This window comes from Haplochromis burtoni, unplaced genomic scaffold (assembly GCF_018398535.1).
Source record: "Haplochromis burtoni strain Fernald_Lab_line unplaced genomic scaffold, NCSU_Asbu1 Contig_40, whole genome shotgun sequence".
Lineage (NCBI taxonomy): Eukaryota > Metazoa > Chordata > Actinopteri > Cichliformes > Cichlidae > Haplochromis > Haplochromis burtoni.
The window spans coordinates 1,290,447-1,300,454 of NW_024582401.1; positions in this window are offsets into that span (position 1 = coordinate 1,290,447).

A 10,008-nucleotide genomic window follows, 5' to 3' on the forward strand; every position below is an offset into this window, starting at 1 on the left:
ATTTGTTTTCCTTAAACTGTCCGCTGATCTTTTACCCACATTCTTTAAATTCATACCAACTGGAGAATGAGTGACGATCCCACTGAACCAGACTGCCATACAGACTCCCTGATTACCCCCCACCCTCCTGCCGCTCCCACTGGTTGTTACCCAGACAACTGTCAGATTGTGTGGGCTTACCTACTTCCTGTGTGTGAAGCCAAGCAGCAATTTGAGGGTGTGTTTTGTAGGTATGACCCTGAGCACATGCATGGGTGGGAATGCATGCACAGTTACCTTTACCTCTAATGTCTGATGACTGTGAAAAGGGTTTCAGAGCTAAAGAAAAAGAAATGTTATCATGTTTTGGTTATTATATGTTTTTCCAGCGTAAAATAATTTGTTGTGAGCCTTCGATCACTGTCTTTGCTGTTGCAGAATTCACTTCTTTGGCCTGTTGCAATTCAGGATTAGCGTCTCTCTCTCTCTTATATAAAACCAAATGAAACGTGGGATTAAACTGATACTTTGTTGAGTTGCAACCCTTTCATCAGTAGAAACATTAGGTCAGTAGTTAAGATTTCTGCAAAGCCAGGGACTATGTTTATGAGATCCTTACTGCCAGTATTTTTAAGTGTTTCATTTTCAGTATTTCTGATTGGAAACTATACTTTGGGCAGGGGTTAGTATGGTTATCTGGCTTCCTCCCCTACTACGCTGGCTTCTTCCTTTAAATCAAAAGGCATTCCTGACTCTAAGTTGTCTGAGTCCATTTTTGATTTAAATATATAAATAAAAAATATATAGCTGACGTGTTTGACAGTCATCAGCAATTCTTCCACCACCTCACCAATCATTTCAGCTAAAGACGTGTTAAACGGTTTGCTTTTTTTTCTGCTAAACAAAACACAGGACTTTACCTCAAATGGGCTGCGGGCTAACAATAGTCGGACCAGTTCGGATTTTCCCTGGGCTGTGACTGCCAGGTGAACTGTTTGTTTGATATGAGAAAGCATGAACTCTAGATTGCAGGAAACCGCATTTTGGACTCTTTCATATTCCTTTTGTTTGTTTAACTGGCTGGAGTGTGTCCATGACTTCTGTTGTGTATTTAAGATGCATTTTGTTAACAGCGGCAAAGAAATAAGGGATCCATTATAAAGAAGACATGGTGAGGGTTATGAGGTGCGGGGAAAACAAGACCACGGCTTTCTGCTGAGCTGTAACCTTTATTCAGTCAAAGTCAGCTGAGGACGCATCATATTTCCAGTAAAACTCACTTGGGAACCGTCTACTGAATGTCACTTAGAGAGAAGAGGAAGTTACAAAATAATTTCAGAGGTGCACATTTTTTCCAGTCGCACACAGGCCTGCTATGTCCCTGACCTTTAAAGTGCTAAAACCCAGTTCAGTCCAGTCACTTTATTATCCCCATTTTATTGGCAAATCTGTTTAAAGACAGGTTCTCAAGAAACGAGCAACTGAATGACGAAAATAGATAAATCTGAACTGGAATTTTTTAGAATGTATCCAATGCAGGACTAGACTGGTCACTCCCACACACTTACAGTTAGTTTACTTTCATTATGCATCATATAATTTCCTGCGAAATCTTGGGAATTTTCTATGATTTATCAATGAAAAAAAAAAACACCTTTTCACTTGGACTTTTGCATCAGTAAAACTAAGTAACTGAAACTGGCACTACCAAAATATACTCCATAAAATTTTATTAAGTGCATTATAGAATGAAAACGCCTGTTATAACTAACTAGTTATAACGGAAGGCAGATCCAAAGATCCAAATCCTTAACATAAGTAACGGGGACTGGCCATGGCTGAAGGGCACCTATCAGGTGGGTGATTCAGCCAGGAGAGTGCTGCCTTGCCAGGTGATGGTAAGCGAGTCAGGCTGGAAGTCTAAGGAGAGCAGAGCAGAGCAGGCAAGAAGCAAGAAATGAATCTGAATAAAGGAGAGCATGAAACTGCCACAGCAGCAGTTCCAGAGCAATGTGACAGGAAATGACCTGGCTGGTAGGTACACTACAAAAAGGATTATGCACTATCAATACACATGAATATTGAGCAAAAGCAACTAAAATCTATAAAGTAAAAGGCTTTGTTTGCTAACAAAATGCATTAAGATTCTATTTAATTGCAGCTTTCATTTGACCAGATTCTATTTTGAATAAAAGATTTCATGTAACGAGCTAATGAACCACAGGTGGACATCAAAGAGACTAGACTGACACACACACACACACACACACACACACACACACACACACACACACACACACACACACCAAGACCACATGACTGACAGGAGACAGGAGGAGAGAGGCCAGGCCATAACAGAAACTAATCTTTAAACAAGATTTATATTGGAACTAAGTACAATTATCTCACCCCATTATCATTTTTTCACTTGCTTTGAAAAAAGTAAATTCTGAAAGACCAAACATGAGATTAAGTGACTTGTTGAGATGTCAGACTCAGCGTGTCTCTTTTTTCCACCAGTTTTTCTAGTTAGCAGCAGGTACAGGCCAGATTCCCAGGCTTTCTCTGCAGCCCACACACTGTTTTTCCAGGCTTTGATGAACGCATTAAAGTCTGTGACCTGGTGTCTCATCACGTGGCTGACCTGCCAGCGACCAAGCTAGTGGTGAGGAGCTCATGGGAGGCCTCTCCCCTAGCTTGCCTGGCCAGAGTGGGACTCAGCTGGGGAAGAAATGAATGGTGGGTGGGTTGGATTTTTTTTTAAGCATGAAAAATTCCAAAAAGATGGGGTTATATGAGGGTTTATTGCTCATGCAGTCTTCATGTCGCTGTGCCCCTTAAAAAGTTTTATTTATTTACCTGAGCAACCACAGAGCCTGAGGCATCCTGAGTACAGCCCGTTCAATCAGTAAGGAACATTTAGTTCTTTTTTCTCCCACAGTAACCCATGGCAACCACATTGTGTTTAATCTATAATTAAGATGAGGTACAGTGTCACTCAGCTTTTCACTATTAAATCAGTTTACTGTTAAGTCAACCATGATGGCATCTTCGATGAATTCAGACATTTCAGACTGGGAAGGTGTAGTTTAAACTGTTTTCATTAGTACTTACTGTACTTAAGCATACCTGCATTTAAAAATCATGAACTCTACATGCTTAGTAGATATCCCTGGTATGGTTATTACAGACACATAGCTGTGAGCGCAGAAGCCCCACCGCTTTTTGTTTAAACCTTTTGTTTGCAAGCAGCAACCAATCAGGTGAACTCTGCTTAAAGCTAAAAAGGCTTGTTTCAGATAAAAGATGCTGGGTTGGACCAAAACCCGAGATACAAGGATTACTTTGAACTCATACAAAGCTAGTCTAGAGATCAAAAAGGAAAGCTAGAAATGAGCATAACAGGTTCTCTCTTTTTCTTCTCTTTCTTTGTCTTTTATTTTTTCATAAACACTCATCATTACTCAAACCACAATTCAAACATATTTAAACTCTTCGATATAGTGTTCTGTTTTAAAAAGACTCTTTTTTAAATTTTCTTGTTTTTGTCGTTCCACAAGGAACAAGTCAGTGTATTTTTCCACAGTTGTCCTTTCTCACATGCAGGACACTTCAGGGGGAAAAGGTCAGCGTCAGATATGTTCCAACTTCCTGCTGGAAATACAGCAAGGTTAGGGGAAGGAAGCAGGAAGCACATGGGAAACCAATTCATTAGGGTTAAACTCATCAAACTACTGGATGCACACTTTGCACAAATCTATCTTCACACAAGTTTTGTACTAGAAGCTGGCAGCCTAATGTCCACCTAATGTCCAGTGTGACTGAATATGATTCCTGCATGCACCTTTGTCTGGTAAGTCCCAGTCCAGTTCAGGCCTGCAGTGCATGTGTATATGTAAGTGTGTGTGTGTATATGTGTGTATGTATGTATATTATAAAACGGCATAAAAATACAGAGACGAAAAGGAACCACCGGTGACACATAAAATCTGTACCGGACAACAGCAACTTGCCTTGAAGTCGACTGTCACAAATCCAGAAAAGAGGTGGCCTAACACATTTAAAAAATAAGCAGCAAGGAGAAAAAGTAAGTGAAACAGCTGAGCGTCACACAGCTGTGCAGCCAAGTCGCTCTTGTTGAGGAGCAGCCGTTTCTGATCAGGCTTGCTCACATTGTCAAACACACACACGTATTTTTCGTGATAATTTGTAAGATATTGACTTGGATCATTTTTATATGACTCAGTCAATCGATCTTGAGCATAAAAATGCCAAAGTGGCACGAGCCATTCTTCCATTGCCTCAGAAACGTCTGCACAAGTTGATACATTGCCTTGAGTCATACACAAAAGAATGTTATTGGCTGTGGGTGTGCGGAGGTTAAAAAAAAAGTAATAATTCTAGGCCACATCGGTTTTGTACATATTATATCACTTTGATCCATGCCAGGGCTGTTTGTTTGTGGTTTCAGCTATTGATTTAGAGGTGAGACACAAAGACGACGAGGTGCAAAGAAACACATACCAAAGTAAAGCAGGTAAGCACAAAAATAAACTCTATGGCTGTTTTTTTTTTCTCTTTTTACCCTTTACACAAACCACTCTCCAGGAGCCAAAACACCTCTGCTTCTTTGGTGCATTATTCTCAAGAACTGAGAGAGCCAAGAAAGTCTGACCTTTGTGCATTGAAAAGTAGTTCATTAGAAGTAGGCTGCCATGGGTAGTTTGTCTGACGTGGTGCACAGACAATAAGTCTCCAGTTAAATGTCAAACTTTAACAATGTGGATTTATGAAACGAGTACGCGATATGCACCATGCTGCACATCAGACTATAGTCTATAACACACAGTGAGGAATTTCATTCAGCTTTCACAGTCCATTAACTGCGGGATAAACACCCTCTGACGTACACTGGCGATTGCACTTTCAGTTCCAGTATTTGTGTGAATGCTCATGCAAAAGTACCTAGAAGTAGCATGTCAGAAAACAAAACAAAAAAGCCCCAGCCCTGACCCACTGAGACATGGACTCCACTAAACATCTGAAGGTATGCTGTGGTATCTGGCATCATGATGTTAGGAAAAGATCCTTCAAGTCCTTTAAGTTCGGAGGTGGGGCCTCCTTGGATCGGACTTGTTTGTCCAGCACATCCCACAGATGCTCCACGGGATTGTGATCTGGAGAATTTGGTTTGAGGAGCATAACAACAAGTTTGAGGTGTTGACTTGGCTTCCAGTCCTGAACCATTTTTGCTTTGTGGTACGGTGCATTATCCCATGTAGGTGGTACATGTCAAGGTAATATCCACATGGATGAGAAGACCCAAGATTTCCCAGCAGAACTCAGCCTCAGCAGGCTTGCCTTCTTCCCACAGTGCATCTTGGTGCCAGGTGCTCCTCAAGTTCGTCCATGTGATGTAAAAGAAAATGAGATTCATCAGATCAGGCCACCTTTTTCCATTAATCCACGGTCCAATTCTGATGCTTGCATGTCCATTGTTGTCCATTGTCCATTGCTTAGCATAAATATATGTACTAATTCATCTTACTATGGACATATTCATCAGAGATACAGTAAATTTCAATCCTTCAAAAAGCAGGTTTCGAAAATAGTTTAATAAGGTGAAATCATTAGAAGGATTTGAACATGATTTCTTGATAAACAAAATTCAGTTACGCTATTTGGCAGTTAGACTTTGATGCCCCATGAAGTTTGGGATGTGTTGCCTCAGACATACACACAGTGTGTCTATATAAGCGGCATTGAAAATATGACTGAGCCTACTTTTTCCATGCACAGAAAAATAATCAGGAACCAAAAAGGGAAGATTAATAAAATCCTATTGTTAGTCATCACATATTAAGTTCTTTTCATTCAACTTGTGGTCTAATTAGCTTGAACACAATGTAAAATACTCCAAGCATCAAACCCAAACCACAGATTTAGCAGTAGTACAAAAACTAAGTCACGACAAAAAGTCGGCTGTGCATTTTCAGGCATGGTGCTGTCATTCTGGCACCTTTTTGCCAAAGTCCAAAGACTCTCTCCCTGATTCCACCTAAATATTTACAAATGCTTAGTCAGACAGGCCTAGGGTCCAGTTAGCGATCCCCCCTGGCAACCTCCAATCTCTAGGGAAAAAGGTGTATTCGCATCGTGAACATGTTAGTCGGTCTCCTTTTAAGCCTGATGCAGCAAATGGAAGCAAACAGCTTCCAAACTTCACTCAAACAAATGTTTTGGAAGTTTTAATTCAAAGGAGCTGTCTTCCAGAACAATCCTAAACTAATCCATCGTTCCCTCCGCCTACATTTTCTGTTAGCTGTTCAGCTTCACAACCACAACACTGGAATTGCATGCTAATGTTTCCTTGTCTAAACAAACGTGACCACCTCCTCATGTTTGCTCCTGGAGCTGATCCGGTTGCGACACGGATAATTTCACTTACAGTACAATGGTAAAGATAAACTGTATATAAACAGCTTTGTAAAAATAAAGATGTAAACCGCACACAAGCTCACAAAATGAATATATGGGAGCTCTGATGCTCACGTGCCCATTGCTGGTGCTTTCGGCGGTGGACAGGGGTTACAACGCTCTTGTGACGCCTCAGGATGCAGTAGAATTTAATAAAAGTGACTGATAAGAAGCGGTTCGTTTTAAACTTGAAGCTCAATTTGAATTTGTTGAAAGGGAAGAGAAAGGTCAGGCCTGACGCACGTGGATACACAGAGAAACGGTGTACTTAACACACACATTTTTCAGGTTCTTTGTCAGCATCTCTTGGCTGTGTTGTTTTAAACTTTTGTTGGCAACCCTGCAGAGATTTATGTCCTTTCAAGTGTCAGCTTCCTTTGTTTCTGTCTTTGACTGGCTCTGTGGAGTCTTTGGAAAACAGTGGGTTATTTTTCCAAAGCAAGGTTGTCTTTTTTTTATTATTCCTTTTTTTTTTTTTTTTAGAAGACATTGAATTCTTTAAAGTTAACCCTGTGTTAACTTTAACTCAACGTCAAGTGTATGACAGTGCATGCGAGAGTTTTTGAGGCAAAAGCCTAAAAAAATTTAAATAACAAATTTTTAATATATAACTTTAAAAAAATGCCACATGTAGCAAATGAGATAAAAGTAAAAACCACAACCCCCCCCCCCCTTCAAAAAAAATATTGTCATTTGTATCATGGTTCAGGCTTTCCCGAAATAGCTTTCCCTGAAATGGGGAAGCATCTTCAAAATGCTCATATTTTGGAGATTATGTATCGGAATTTCAGGAGCGGGACCACACCTCCAAACATGCTCCTTCCGGTTGTCATCTATATAGGTTCCCCCAGTTCTGCAAGCTGTTCATTCTCGTTTACGTGCCCCTCCCTCCCTCCTTGTTCTCAATTCTTTAACTTCTTCACTCCTATTTAGTGCATGGGGATCTGCCAGGCCCGGGAGCCGTCGCCAGTCCCCTTCGATGCCTTCCCCAAGCCGCAGCTCAGTTCATGTCCAAGCTTTCACCTCTACCTACTAAAATGCTGTCAAACCTAAAATGAGGACATGGGCCCAGCTAGTGAAATGATATCAAAATATTTCATTTCAATATTCATATTTCATCTGTTTGTGACTGAAAAGGCCAAGCTGGTAATTATATGTTTTCTGCTTGTGATAATACAGCAAAAATTACAAGTCTGCTACCATCTGCATTCGTAGAAATTCACATTAACTGCTTATATTTAGAGACGAGCCAAATCCTCATAGATCAGAAAGCGAAATTCAGAAATTCCTCCATCAATAAGGATGTAAAATAACAAAAGGTAAGGTCTATGGCTATAATCTTTACATGTGTGAGGATTACTTGCACAACTTTAGAAACAACAGAGCGTCCTTCTATTGTGGGCAATGTTAAGAGTAGTTTTGATTGTATGTCCACAAGCCAGAGCTGTAAGAAAACTGTGATACCGACGGGCGCCAGTGCATAAAAACGTTGGGTTTTGTTGTAACGCTGCCTCATTGTAACATAAACTGGGCCTTTAAAAGACTATAACAAGCGCACTTTAAAGGAGGACACAATTTTTCTTATACAAGACAGTTTTGTAAAAAAACAGATTTTACATGATGGGAATTTCTTCATGAAAGATGATGATTCAGGGCGGCCACGTTTCCCTCCCGTTAATGCATTTTCCCATGACATGTGGTGTTTAGTCACTGACCACAGAACAATACAGCTGACCAGCAGTCCGACATACACACACACAAAAAAAGCCACAGTTACACAGTGGTCCTGTCACACAACAAAACAAAAACACTCATCTCCAGCATTATCTTCCACTGGGATGCTCCCTTGTACCCGAATGGCCTCGTATGGCATGAGCCTCATGGAAACTTTGGATGTAATATAATACGCTCAGCGGTTGCCAAATGGCCACCAGGGATTGGCTCCTTACGGTGTTGGTTTACTTAATGTTGGAGAATCAAATGTCTGAGAGCATTAGTCAAGATATATGTGATACTGCACGGCTTCCTGAGGAATGAGTGTGTAGCTGAGAGGCTTGGTGGACAACATGCCATAAAATGCACATTAAAGTAGCAGCATATATTTAATATATAAATATAGTGGTCCAGGGATTAAAGTCAGTTTTAGTAGCTGTGTTTTTTTATGGATCCGTGTTGAATAGTTTAGTTTCTTCTGCAACTTCCTGCAATGAAGCCCAATGAAAATCTCCCATTAAAAGCTCTGCCAACTGTGCAATCATCCATCCCCTGTATCCTGCAGGATAGCAGATCCCCAGTGGGGTTATAGATCAAAATAAAACTCAGACCCAGACAAACACACACACTGAGTATTGTCCTACTAACCCACTCTGTAGCCTCTGTGCTTGTGTGTGTGCAGCCTGGGGAATGTGACTGCACAGCAGATCTGAGCCGACAGTCCTCATAGCTGACCAGGCTCCAAGCTGCGAGGCAACAGGGAAAGACAGAGGCCAGACTCCACTGCAGTACTCTGACCAGGTTTTTACCACAGCTGCAGGCAACACGAAATACATATGTAATAATCTTGCATCACTTTGTTTCTCCTTGGCTGTAAATTTAATGAGGTAGCGTCACTGCAAGTCCAGAGAACTATTCTCGCGTGGCAGCGTTTGAATCAAATCAAGCCACTTTCAAGCTTTTGCACAGTTTGGTTACTATGCATGGAAAAAATGTAAACAGTCAGGTATTGTGTCCATCTTAAGTTATAGCAGCTGACATGTGTTTCTCATCAGCTGAGATATAAAGTGTATGCACGTGAGGGCATTCCTGCTTCCCCCCCCCAGGTCCCACACTGTTGCTCGGTGTGCCGTGTGAAGCAGGTCTGCTCAAAGATGGCCAGTATTAGACGTGGCATGTCTACTTGCTTGTGCGCAGACCAAACAAATACCATTCAGCAGACAAAGTGCAGGCCTGAGGATTAAAGCAATCGACTTAAGTAGAATGTGCTTGTCTGTTCAGCCTGTTTCTCATTTGCTCACAAACATGGCCCTTGCTGCAGCACTCCCTCACATGTGGTTTTGTGATTATGGGGTCCTGCAGGTAGCATGTGTGCGATGGGTCTGCCAGGCTACGGGAATCCACAGGGTTGCCCAGGATTTCTTGAGACTTGGCTTGCTTTACCGTCCCTAGGTGTTTCTGCTATTAGACGATTTAAGTAAATGTAGGAAATGAACGAAGGCGGTAAATGTGGTACGAGTAGAAATCTTCTGAAATGTTTAGGTCCTTTGATGTCCCATGCAAAAAGAGGAATTGGTTGTTATGCAAGAATAAACTCTATTAAGCTGTTATTTATCAAGTCTCCCTAACGCGGTCTGACCCGTTCCTCCAAATTGACACATCAGAGAGTTGCTAAAAACATCTCCACCCACACAGACGAGTGTGAGAGGAACACAAACTGCAAAAACAGTGCATTCGCAAAACAGCTGGATTCCTTTCCTCATCTCTCTGGTATCCTTTGATACAAAAGATCGCAGACAGACTGCGTGGGCGTACACGATCTGCTCGCTGAAATTATGC